Source organism: Pelodiscus sinensis, chromosome 12 (assembly GCF_052426305.1).
Source record: "Pelodiscus sinensis isolate ZL-2025 chromosome 12, ASM5242630v1, whole genome shotgun sequence".
Classification (NCBI taxonomy): domain Eukaryota; kingdom Metazoa; phylum Chordata; order Testudines; family Trionychidae; genus Pelodiscus; species Pelodiscus sinensis.
Genome location: NC_143063.1, coordinates 46,672,939 through 46,686,542, shown reverse-complemented (window position 1 = coordinate 46,686,542; position 13,604 = coordinate 46,672,939).

Below are 13,604 nucleotides of genomic sequence, written 5' to 3'. Positions count from 1 at the left end.
TCATTAATAACTTCTCTCTGAGTACAGTTATCCAGCCAGTTATGCACCCACCTTCTAGTAGCCCCATCTAAGTTGTATTTGCCTAGTTTATTGATAAGAATATCATGCAAGACCGTATCAAATGCCTTACTAAAGTCTAGGTATACCACATCCACCGCTTCTCCCTTATCCACAAGACTCGTTATCCTATCAAAGAAAGCTATCAGGTTGGTTTGACATGATTTGTTCTTTTCAAATCCATGCTGGCTGTTCCCTATCATCTTGCCACCTTACAAGTGTTTACAGACGATTTCCTTAATTACTTGCTCCATTATCTTCCCTGGCACAGAAGTTAAACTAACTGGTCTGTAGTTTTGTGGGTTGTTCTTATTTCCTTTTTATAAATGGGCATTAGATTTGCCCTTTTCCAGTCTTCTGGAATCTCTCCTTTCTCCAATGATTTTCCAAAGATGATAGCTAGAGGCTCAGCTACCTCCTCTATCAGCTCCTTGAGTATTCTAGGATGCATTTCATCAGGCCCTGGTGACTTGCAGGCATCTAACTTTTCTAGGTGATTTTTAACTTTTTTCTAGGTGATTGTTCTTTTTTTATTTTATCTTCCAAACCTACCCCCTTCCCACTAGCATTCACTATGCTAGGCATTCCTACAGACTTCTCGGTAAAGACTGAAATGAAGAAGTCATTGAGCATCTCTGCCATTTCCAAGTTTCCTGTTACTGTTTCTCCCTCCTCACTGACCACTGGGTCTACCCTGTCCTTCGTCTTCCTCTTGCTTCTAATGTATTTATAAAAATCTTCTTGTTTCCCTTTATTCTCGTAGCTAGTTTGAGCTCATTTTGTGCCTTTGCCTTTCTAATCTTGCCCCTGCATTCCTGTGTTGTTTGCCTATATTCATCCTTTGTAATTTGTCCTACTTTCCATTTTTTATGAGACTCCTTTTTTATTTTTAGATCATGCAAGATCTCGTGGTTAAGCCAAGGCGGTCTTTTGCCATATTTTCTGTCTTTCCAACACAGAGGAATAGCTTGCTTTTTGGGCCCTTAACAATGTCCCTTTGAAAAACTGCCAACTCTCCTCAGTTGTTTTTCCCCTCAGTCTTGATTCCCATGGGACCTTACCGATCAGCTCTCTGAGCTTACCAAAATCCACCTTCCCGAAATCCATTGTCTCTATTTTGCTGTTCTCCCTTCTACCCCTTACTTAGAATTGTGAACTCTATGATTTCATGATCACTTTCACCCAAGCTGCCTTCCACTTTCAAATTCTCAACCAGTTCCTCCCTATTTGTTAGGATCAAATCTAGAACAGCTCCCCCCCCGGTAGCTTTTTCAACCTTCTGAAATAAAAAGTTGTCTCTAATGCAGTCCAAGAACTTATTGGATAGTCTGTGCCCCGCAGTGTTATTTTAACAACGTATATCTGGATAGTTGAAGTCCCCCATCACCACCAAATCTTGGGCTTTGGATGATATAGTTAGTTGTTTAAACATTATCAGTTTAAACATTATCAGTATCAGTGGCTTCTGGTGAGCGCAGTTTCTCAAAACTGAAATTACTAAAAAATTATTTGAGGTCCACCATGTCTCAAAATCGTTTGTCAGGACTCGCATTAATTTCAATTGAAAGTACCATTGCAAAAAATTTAGATTTAGGTTGCCATACTCTTCTGACCAAGATGGGTCCACTCACTGTTCCTTACCTCTGACAGGACAGTAGGGAGAGCAGCCCAATAATTAAGGTGCATTCTGCATAATCCTTGGGGGATGCTGAGGGAGAGTAATCCTCATTAATACCCACAATGCCCTTTGTTCCCCTCTCATGGAAAGGGAAGATAGATAAGACATTAACCTGGGGCTCATTTGATTTTCTGCTCTGCCACCAACTTCCTGTGTGACCTCTCTAGCATCCCTGTGCTTCAGGTCCCTAGCTGTAAAAACAGGGCGACTAGTCAATGCCTTTCTCATGGTGCTGTGAGGACAAATTTGCTGATTGCGAGGGGTTGGATGTTATACGGCTACTGTCGTGCAGGCATGTTGACCATGGACAGATCTTTATGGGTCTGCAATTGAACCATGGTAGCGCTGTGATTGGCTGCAGAGGGAGCATATGGCTCTCGCCGTCACTGATGTGTGCAATCAGCGTGCACCTCACGTCTCATGCCCTTGCTTTAGGCGCATGTCATTTTAGTAATACCAATAGGAACAACAAACCTACTCAGACAGAAACCAGTGGAATCTGTCAACCTTGTGCGTGGGCAACAGTAACAAAATGCCTGACTGGCCACACACAGAACCCCGATGGGCCGCTTGTGGCCCTCAGGCCGCAGGTTACCCACCACTGCTTTAGATCAAGAGGCCTTAGGCCAGTAGGGGGCAGCCTGCAGCCCAGTGGAGTTCAACATGTGGCCCATGATGCATTTTGTTTGCCCATGCATAGGGTTGCCAGATTCCGCTAGTTTCCGTCTGCATCGTTTTTTTTCCCTCCCAGTGTTACAAAAGTGAGATGCATTTAAATCATGTGATGGGAGGTGGGTGCTGATTGTGCACAACAGTGTGAGAACCGTGCGCTACTTCTGTATCCAAAAGCGCTGCTCTGGTTCAGTTCCCATCCCCCCGCAAATTCTACGCACTCAAGCGCAGTGAGCCAAGCTACCCTGTCCTGGGAGATCGTTTTGGTTATGACAATCTTGCCCTCATGAGGCCCACTCACTCATCTGGGTTGCCCCTCCCTGGAGGAGGGAGGGCTCTTATAATTTTTAACTTAGCTTGTGTAAGTGCAGAAGCTATTTTTTATTTGATATTTTAATGTGTCAGTTCTGCCTTCCAAAGAGAATCCTAAACAGCATCAGCCAGAACTCCTTTCCAGTCAGAAAACAGAGGTGTGTTAATGTGTTGTTCATTTAGCAGGCCAGGCTCCAGGTTTCAATGCTCTGATGAGGGCGTGTAGGGTGTAAGGAGAAGAATTTGTGTAGCAGCCTCTTCTCCTTACGGATGCAGTTTGAGCTGCTGGCTGCCTGATGGAATGGTAGCCGGTCTTGCCTCTTAGGCTCTGTTGATGGTGCTTTCTTCCAGACTGGAGCTCGCTAGAGCATAAATCAGGCATGAGCATTTTAAGCTTTCAGGACGCTTGTCGCAGTGTTGAGAAACATGAACGTGGTAGTTCAGGCGGGGTCCTCAGTGCTACTAAGCTGTAAACAAGGACGTCAGTTTGGTATCAAATATTTCCTCCTTGTGAGGACTGAGCATGCCCAGCCAGGTGCTGTGTGAATGTGAGCATGAGTGACTCAGTGGAATAAAATAAGCAAAACAGGGACAGGCATGCAAAGACTTGAGAAAAAGGATGCTGCTGGCCCTTTGCTTTGATGAAACACATATTGGCAAACTAAGGACATATGCACAAGAGGAAACGTTGTCATCCGGGGTAGAAAACGGTTGCAACCTCTGCACAGTCAAGAGTCTGTCCCCCATAAGAAAATCAAGCTGCATTATTATAGCAACAGGAATTTGTATTCAAATCCTTCTGCTAGGGAAAGGTCGATCACTTATAAAGATGTTAAAGAAAGACCTGACTTAGAGGTTCAAAGTCTAACCTGCCTTCTTCATTATCCTCGCACTAGTGTTGGCAACAAAGGGATTAGCTATTCACCAGCTGTGTGTTTGAGAGGTCCGGATATTTGTCCAATAGGAACTGGTCGGATCAGTGCTCCTGAGAGAACGTGCTGTACTGATAGCAAGCTCCGGAGCAGTGCAGATTGTTTTGTGCACTTTGCAGAATGTCAGAAATAATGCGGGGGGTGGCGGGGAGGCAGGGCCGGTGAAGGAGGAAGGAACCAATCATTCCTCCCCAAACTGGCCCACTCCTCAAATGCTGAGTTGGGGTCTTGAGGAAATCTCTCTCAGGCTGCAAAACTACAACTCTTGTAACTTGATTTTGTTTTCTCACCTTTTTGGCAGCTTTGTTAGAGGAACTGGGAACTAATGAGAGGTTGGGCCCTGTGTGTTCTAGCTCTTTGTCAGAAATCACATGGCCATCCAGGTGAGTTCTGCCACTCCTGGAGGGCATTATAACAAGTAACAGATTTGAATCTCTTCTCACGTACTAGTGCAGTGGTCCCCAACCTTTCGTGGCTGCTGGGTGCCCAGGGGCAGAGCTGCTCATGTGTTGGGTATCTGGGGGCAGGGCCGCTCACGTGCCGTGCTTCCGGGGGTGGGGACCGCCCATGCGCCCTGAGCCCAGGGCCAGCACCACGCACGTGCCGTGCACCCGAGGCAGGGGCCGCCCACGCACCCTGCGCCCGGCACTGTGCATGTGCTGCGCGCCGGGGGTAGGGGCTGCCCATGGGCCCTGAGCCCTAGGGCTGGCACCGCGCATGTGCCGCATGCCCGGGGCAGGAGCGACCCACGCTCCCGGGCCGGCACCAGCCCAGATGTTTCAGCGGGTGCACATAAATGCCCCGGCGGGCACCATGGCGCCCGCGAGCACCGCGTTGGGGACCACTGTACTAGTGTAAGTGTACTGCTGCAAAGGAGACGCCGATTTCCACTCTCATAGGGTATGTCTACACTACCCCCCTAGTTCGAACTAGGGGGGTAATGTATGCATACCGAACTTGCTAATGGAGCCCGGGATTTGAATTTCCCGGGCTTCATTAGCATAAAGCCGGCGCCGCCATTTTTAAAAGCCGTCTAGTGCAAACCCCGTGCCGCGCGGCTACACGCGGCACGGACTAGATAGTTCGGATTAGGCTTCCTAATCCAAACTATCTGTACACCTCGTTCCACGTGTAGACATACCCCATATGGGCTTGTCTAAGGCTTGGTCTACACTTAACAGTTTAAAGTGCAGCTGCAGCAAAACTGTAGCGTGACTCACCCTGCAACTTGCTGTGCTGAGGGTCTGTGTGTGTGTGCGTTTTCACACCCGCGCCAGAAAGTTACAGTGCAGTAAAGCGCCAGTGTAGACTTCAGGTACGTCTACACTGCAACACTATTCCGAAATAACGTAGTCCACATCTACACAGCAGGCAGTTATTTCGAAATAGTGTCAAAACACTGTCAAGCCGAAGGACTTCTCACTCCGACTCCTGTAACCCTGATTGTATGGGGAGTAAAGGAAGTCGGAGGAAGAGTGCTCTGTTTTGAAATAAGTGCTGTGTAGACACTCCCTATTTTGAAATAAGCTATTTCGAAATTAGCTACACAATTGATGTAGCTCAATTTGTGTAGCTTATTTCGAATTAAGACCTGCAGTGTAGGTCTTAAGGCACCCTTAGCCTTAATGTGGACGTTATTCTGGAATAAGGTAGGGTGAGCAATGCAACCTTATTAGAGTGTCCACATGAGGAGCTATTCCAGCTTAGCTAGTCTGGTGAACTTCCCAATGTGGACCAGTCCTAAGTGTCTGTTCAAAGTCTGTGGAAAGACTTCCAGTGACTTCCGTGGGCTTTGGACCAGAGCCTCAGGGAGACCAAGGATAATACTCTGCAGTAAGTTTCACAGCCTCTCTGGGAAGTAAGTCAGTATTATTAGGCCATTTTACAATTGGGGAAGCAAAGACATTTAGGATCCAATCCACTCCAACAACACAGGTTCACTGTAATGGGCACTGGATCAGGCCCAAGGAAATGAGAGCCTGCATTTTCAAAAGCGGCTACTTATTTTGTACCCGCAGCGTTTGAATGCTGAGCACTTGCACCACCCATTGGCTTCAAATGTGTCGTAGACAGAGTGAGCCAAGCTATAGGCTGACCGGGCTACCGCCCGGGGCGCCCCATTGTAGGGGGCACCGTGTGGGGCTGCCGGACCGAGTGGGAGTGGGGCCACACATGCGCCAGGCGCCTGGGGCCCGGGGGCACAGCACGCCCAGGGGCGGAACCGCACATGCACCACACTCCCAGGGCCTGAGGCACACAAATGGCTCAGGCCGGGAGTGATCGTAGATAGTCCCTGCCCACCCACTTTCAGTGGGAAAAAATCTCAACACTGTCAGTCCCCGTAATACACGAGGTTCGAAGGGATGCTGGAAAGGATGAGACCACAACTGGGGGTTTTAAAAAGCACAAACTGATTTTATTTTGATGGCGCCAGACAATCATCAGAACAAAAATTAAACAGATTGCCAGACAACACAAAACAATTCCCTGAGGCTTTTCTAAATCACGATAATTCCCAATAACTGCCCAGGGGTTAGGAACAGTTGAATTAACACTGGTATTTTCCATAAGGCTGATTATTTACACAACTTTATACAAGGAAACAGTAAAAACCCTAAACCACAACTATTTATAAACTAACTTAGTAACTTTTTAGCCACTGTCACGTGACAAGAAATAAGGACAACTAAGAAATCAATTAGGATAGGGATGATGGCGGGGGGGGGGGAGGGTTATACCAGTTCTGGAGACAGCAGGAACACAAGTACCGGTCGCATGCTCATAAACTGTCTCCACTCGGGTCGACCAACTCGGAGTACGCTCAGTAAGACTCGAGAGCGGGGGGTGCAAGGCGTCTGGGTGATCAGGCCAGGCGTTCACTCAATGCGAATCCCCCGTGAGAGAGGGGCTGCCTGCCTGTTTTATTGCCTGTGAACTTATCACCCCATAGGTTGGTTTTTGCAGTGGGTGGAGTAGCAGGCCTGAGCACAAGTCAGCCCATTAGCTGATCTTTCACTGCAATGGGTGGAGCGAGCAGGGGAAGATTATTAATTTACATGCCCTTATATGGAAAACACTCCACCTCACAGACAGAGCCCCCTATACCAGCCTTAGAGGTATTACAGGCTGTGGCTCCCTGCGACGGGCAGCCATTCCTGATGTTCTGTCTCGGACAAACACAGGGAGGCATTTAATGGTGCAGCGCTCAGAAGTAACCCAGTAGCTGCGGCGCTAACTAAGATATAATAGTTTCTACTCCTCCTGGACCCGAGCAGTTAGCCAGAAGTTGGAGCTGAGCAGGTTGTTTCAGCTAGGACAAGAAATTGATATTGGGTATTGCTTTGATACAGTGGTTTGTTTACAGCAAATATCTGAAGTCCTTTTTCCCCAGATCGTAGCAGGAATCAAACAGCTCTCAGTTACACTCAGTTCCAAACCTCTTTTCAGCCAGCACTCAGCCCTAAGATTCCTTCTCACTGAGTTTTTTTTCCCCCTCAGGGCCTCATGCTCTGTGGTTGTTCTGCCTATGTCCTGGGCTTTCTGCTGTTTTTCCTGCCTCTCTCTCTCACTCATGGAGATGCTGCCACAAAGCAATATCCAGAGATACCTCTCTGCCCACAAGGCTGAACTAAGGCCAGGTCTATAGTAGACCCAGAAGGTCGGCAGAAGATACGCAACTCCAGCTCCGTAAATAACATAGCTGGAGTCGATGCACCCTAAACCGAGTTTGGTGCCATCTCCACAGTGGGAGATCAACAGAAGCAAATGTTCCCATCGGCTTCCCTTACTCTTCATGAGGAGTAGGAGTGCCGACGCTGATCAGGGGTGTCCTCAGCATTCGATTTAGCAGGTCCTTACTAGACCCTCTCAATTGAATGCTGGAAGATCAATCTCTGGCTCGGCAAGTGGGGACGTGACTTCAGGCTCGTTTGTTGGGTGTGGTTTTGTTTAGGGTGGTGACCTGACCCTTTCTTTTGGATGGAAACTCTTATCATGTCAGCTAACAGCTTCCATAAAGAAGCTTAATGACTTCTTACAACTGTCTTAAAATAAAAAAGTGAGTTACACCCACCAATTCCAAAGAGGTTTACTGCAGCCCATAACAAGAACATAAAACCTCCTAACATTGATTACTGTGGGTTGGGAGTAGAACAAAGAGCAAAAGTGGTGTCTATAGTTGGTGCAGAAAGTTTCTAGCTTAGTCAAGACCCGGGCCATGAAAACCCTGCATCTTAGGTCTATATAATTTATATCACTCATGGGTATGAATAACCCATTCATCGCGTGATGTATGTTACACCAACCAAGCCTGGGTGGACTCTGTTTTATCAGTGGGAGAGCATCTCTTGCCAGCATAACATAGCTCATTGTGGTGGATTAAATAAGTCAAGGGAAACGCTCTCTCCAATCAGCTTAGAGCAGTTGTATCGGCCTAGCTTTGCCATTGTAAGCCCTGTAGAGTAGTCATTGGGGTAGGACTGGCACGTAGCAGAAGACAACCTTTGGGAAATGGAGAGTAGTCCTGTAGGACCTATATTGTATCATGAGCTTTCATGGGCAAAACCCACTTGCTCCTCTGAGGAAGTGGGTTTTGCCCACAGAAGCTCATGATACTACATAGATGTATATCTATATAGTTGTTAGTCTCTAAGGTGCTACAGGACTACACTTTTTTTAAAGTTACAGACTAACATAGCTACCCCTCTGAGACTTTTCGAAATGGTGACCCTGTACTTTCTCCATTTTGTGCTTGTGGTTTCTCAAAGGTATAGCTGGAGGCAGACACAGGTTCAAACAAGTAATAATCAGGTCCCGTTCCAACCAATTCCTTTGTTTACAAAGAGCCTCCATTGCCTGTTATCACCGCCTTCTCTGAGTGGTGCCTAATAGCTGTGTTGGGAAATGTACTCCCTCCCATTAATTGTGCGGTACTTATATTGCTGTAATCCCCAAAGGCTCCATGCAGGATTACAGACCCATTTTACTGAGTGCTGTACCCACAGAGAGCTCCATGAGTAATACCTGTAAAATGCCTCATATATAATTAATGCTTCCAAGCCTTCGTCCTGTTGGAAATGCCTTGCAGTCAAATCATTTCAACTTTCTTGCCTGCTTACTGTCCTGTGCTGCAGATTTGGCACCGTTCACAAGTGCTAAATGCTAATGCTTAGCTAGAAGGGGAATGAGAAGAGACAGGAATCAGAGAGAAGGTGATGAGACTTTTCAAATATCCTAGGGTGTTAAAGCCACCTGAAAGGTAAATAGCCTATATAGTATTGCCGGCCCCAAATGTCCAAAAATTCATCAGTCAGGCTCACCAGAAATCATGAGAGTGATGTTAAAATCATGAAAATATGCAAAAAGAATAGACTTGGTGTTCTTTTTATTTGACTGTTGCTTTGTAAGTCTTTAGTGCCCTGGGGTCTCATTTTGAAGCTTTCTTCCCACTCTTGAGGGGTAGAAACTTACGTTTTCTTTAAGAACAAAAGCTGAAATCACCATATTTTTTAAAGCCCTGGCTGGGATGATTTAGTGGGGATTGGGCCTGCTTTTAGCAGTGGGTGGTACCCCATGACCTCCTGGAGTCTCGTTCAACCCTAGGATTCTATATATCCACTGGACGCCAGGAACTGGAGTTTTAAAGAAAACAGTAATGATCGTGAGACTTATGAGAAAGTTGTAAGAAATGGCACCACCGCTTATGACTTTTTGCTGTCACTTGCTTACTCTAGTGTCATGCATTCAAAAATCAGCATTAGCCACAGTTATATGCTGCCCTTCTTATGGGACAATGTGAGAAAAGAAACCCAGAAAAGATGTGGCTAAGTGAGAAGGCTGATGCCTAAAGGTATGTCTCCACTGCAGTGCTATTTCGGGATACCAGAGATAACCTGAAATAGCTACCCTACATCTTTTGAACATGTCCGCTATTACCAAATATTGTGGACGTGCTATTTTGGCATCCCTGTAAACTTCATTCCACGAGAGATAAGGGATGTCTCAAAATAGTGTGTTATTTCAAAATTTGAATCGTGCAAATTGTGTAACTTATTTCAAGCTAAGGGTACATCTAGAATACATGGCTCCATCGATAGAGCCATGTAAAATAGTTTACTCGGCATAGTCAAAGAAGTGGGTTTTTAAATAATCCCTGCTTTATTAAAATAAAAATGGCCGCTGCGCTGTGCCGACGATCAGCTTATCTGGCACAGCGCGGCAGTCTAGACGCAGCGCGGTCGACAAGGGAAGCCTTTGTTGACCGCTCTAGTATGCCTTGTGAAACGAGGTTTTCCTGAGCGGTCGACAAAGGCTTCCCTTGTCGACCGTGCCGCATCTAGATTGCTGCACTGTGCCGGATCAGCTGATCGTCGGTATAGCGCCATCACAGGCAGATTTTCAATGGCTAACACCTAATTAAGTAACAAAGGATCTGGTAGCACTTTATAGACTAACAAAATGTGTCGATGGTATCATGAGCTTTCGTGGGCACAGCCACTTCTTCAGATGACCGGAGTTATGAGTTTGGGATGTGAACATTCGAAATAAATAGGAGAGGGGAAGGAGGTGGGGAGATTATGGGAGGCGGTCATTTTTATTTTAATGAAGCGGGGCTTCTTTCACTATGCCGAGTAAACTATTTTACTTGTAATCTAGACGTACCCTAAGTCAGCTTAGCTGCTAGTGGAAGATTCAGGCTCAGATAAAAGTGCCAGGTCCTGCCATACAGTCATTCAAAGGCTTGATAACTAAGGCTTAGGATGTGTATTCAGTTAGCAGAATATTACTAGTACCAGTCAAAATATTTGAGCTGAAAAAAATAACGTGGGGGTGAAAATCCTCCACTCTGCTGAAAAACTGTGGAAAATGTTCATGTCCTTAAAATGTTTCTATTTTTTTAATTAAATATTGAAAACCGAAAAGTTTTTCTAGTTTTGGAAAACTCTGAAAGTCTCCCACCCACCACCCCATCCAATTTACATTTTTCAGTTGCCTTGTTTAATGTTTTTTTAAAAGAAATACATGGAAAACACCAGTAATTTTAAAAAAACTGAAAAAAATAGAATCCTTTTCAAAATGTGTTATGAAAAAAAAGCTACCATTTTCTGCCCAACTATACTAATTGAAGAAGAATCAACATATTTTGCCTTTCTTTGAGTAGTAAGCTAAATTTAAGGGGAACGTGGGTAAAATGCTCTGTGGGGCATTTTCTTTTTATTATTTGGCACTGAGGGGCCAAAATTCTCTTGTAACCCTTTTCTGCATGGGGCACAGGCCAGGGGAGCTTTGGGGCTCCCTAATTCTGATCTCCTGCTTATTTGTAACAGCTCTTTACGGGCCATGACCTCACAAGAAAATAGCCTCAACCATTGACAGCTGTCACTGTGCAGCCGGGGCTGCTCGAAGCTTCCCAGGCTTACAACACTCATCCCCCTGTTCCAAGAACACAGGCCTTTGCAGCTTCAGCTACAAAGACACTTAATTAGGTGCTTCAGGGGGTAGCTGAGTTAGTCGATTACAGAAAAAAACAACAAATGGTCTGGTAGCACTTTATCGACTAACAAAACATGTCGATGGTATCATGAGCTTGTGTGGGCACAGCCCACTCCTTCAGATGACCGGAGTTATGAGTTTGGGATGTGAACACTCAAAATAAATAGGAAAGGGGAAGGGGGGGGGGGGGAGAATCAGGGAGGTGGGTAGGAGACAGAGCATCAGTAAGTATCTTGACTTAGGTTTAAGTACCCATTCTCCAGATACTTACTGATGCTCTGTCTCCCACCCGCCTCCCATAATCTCCCCACCTCCTTCCCCTCTCCTATTTATTTCAAATGTTCACATCCCAAACTCATAACTCCGGTCATCTGAAGAAGTGGCTGTGCCCATGAAAGCTCATGATACCATTGACATGTTTTGTTAGTCTATAAAGTGCTACCAGATCCTTTGTTACTTAATTAGGTGTTAGCCATTGAAAATCTGCCTGTGATGGCATTCACTGGTCGCTCTGCTTAGGCTGTGGGTGACCCCTACTGGCCTGTGTCTGGAAGCACTGCCCAGCGAGGGGTCGCCCTGAGGACCCTCAGGTCACGTAGTCCATGGCCCAACCCATTCTTACCTGACCAGGAAAGGGGTCTGGACAAAGGAAGGGTGTGGCGTGGAGAAGGGGCAGTCTTGGCTGGGAAAACATGAAGAGAAGAGACGAAGTTGAGTACTGAGGGTTCGGGGCCTGTGGACCCCTACCCCAATGGGGCTAAGGCTGCCTGGCCCTGACTCCTGTAATCACATCACGTCTATGCTGTGCTGTATCCTGGGAAAGCAATAATCCCTCTCTATTCTACTGGCTGGTGGAGTCTCATCTTGCTGCAGACGGGGGTGCAGGATCAGGGGGTACCCACCACACCGCCACACTGCTATACAGTAGATCCACTATGTTTCTGTCCAATATGGAGAAGCAGCAGTGCACATACACACTCATGTTTTCGTGGCCATACAGAAGTCCCCCCCCCCCCCCAGCTGTGATTTAGTATAACTACACAATAATGAATAGTCAGTGAATCACAAATTATCCTTTGCCCATGGGCTGGAAAAAGAAGGTGAGGGTTGTGAAAGAACTGGAACAGGCTGGGCCAATTTTGTTGCTTCGTTACATTGATTAGACTAGCGGGGGAGGATGCATGAATTTGATTTTATTACTCTTATTAAGTTAACCCAACTAAGTGGACTTCCTGACTCATAGTCCATTGTTTCCTCAGGCACAGAAGTCTGGTACCAAACTCTGCTTCACCACTGCAAGTTGAGGCTGGGTGAATGATGCATTCACGGTTCATGACGCTTGCCAACAGGACTGGCACTCAGGAGAGAGGCATGTTCAGACTCCCACGGAATAGTGCTTTGGCTACCTGGTTGCGGCAGAAACAGCTGTTGGTCTAACAGGAGTTGAATTAGGAATCCAAAGGAACTCCCTGTGAAAGCTCTCTTGAAAGCTACGTCGAAAGTCAAAACATCGAGACAGGTTGAGGTGTTCTCTCTTGCCTCCTGATGAGGCAGGCAATTAGAAGAGATGAAAGTTGGCTTTATGAGCAGCTGTTAGCCTCAAATACGGGTGAGTCAGCAATAGGACAGGTGCCTGAGAGACACTGAGGCTGGGGAAAGGGAAGGAGAAGAGACAAGAATCAGAGATAATTCCATCATGGTGGATGGGCAAGTTAACAGAGTTAGACTGTGGGGGGCCTTGAACACAGAGGCTGTGTCTAGACTGGCCAGTTTTTCCGGAAAATCAGCCGCTTTTCTGGAAAAACTTGCCAGCTGTCTACACTGGCCGCTTGAATTTCCGCAAAAGCACTGACTTCCTACTGTAAGAAATCAGTGCTTCTTGCGGAAATACTATTCTGCTCCTTTTGTGCAAAAGGGCCAGTGTAGACAGCTCAGATTTGTTTTCTGCAAAAAAGCCCTGATCGCGAAAATGGCGATCGGGGCTTTTTTGCGGAAAAGCGCTTCTAGATTGGCATGGACGCTTTTCCGCAAAAAGTGCTTTTGCGGAAAAGCATCCGTGCCAATCTAGACACTCTGTTCCGAAAATGCTTTTAACGGAAAACTTTTCCGTTGAAAGCATTTCCGGAAAATCATACCAATCTAGACACAGCCAGAGTGAGCTTACCTATGCAGCTGAACAAAAAGCAAAAGGCTGCTTAGGAACAACATCCCTACAAAGTATATAGCGTGTCTGGTTTGGCAATAGAAAGAGACCGGCCTAGACAAGAAAACAACAGTACTTAGGGTCTGAAGCCTGGACCTTCAGGGCTAAAGGCATAAGGTCTATGGTTTGAGCTAATTCCATTACCTGGGAACAATAGCAGATTTATAAACTTCTTATGTGGGCCATCTTCTAGAAGAGGAAAAGACACACACACGCACACACACCTCCAATCGTGGGCAGGCATTGCCCTTAAAAGGAA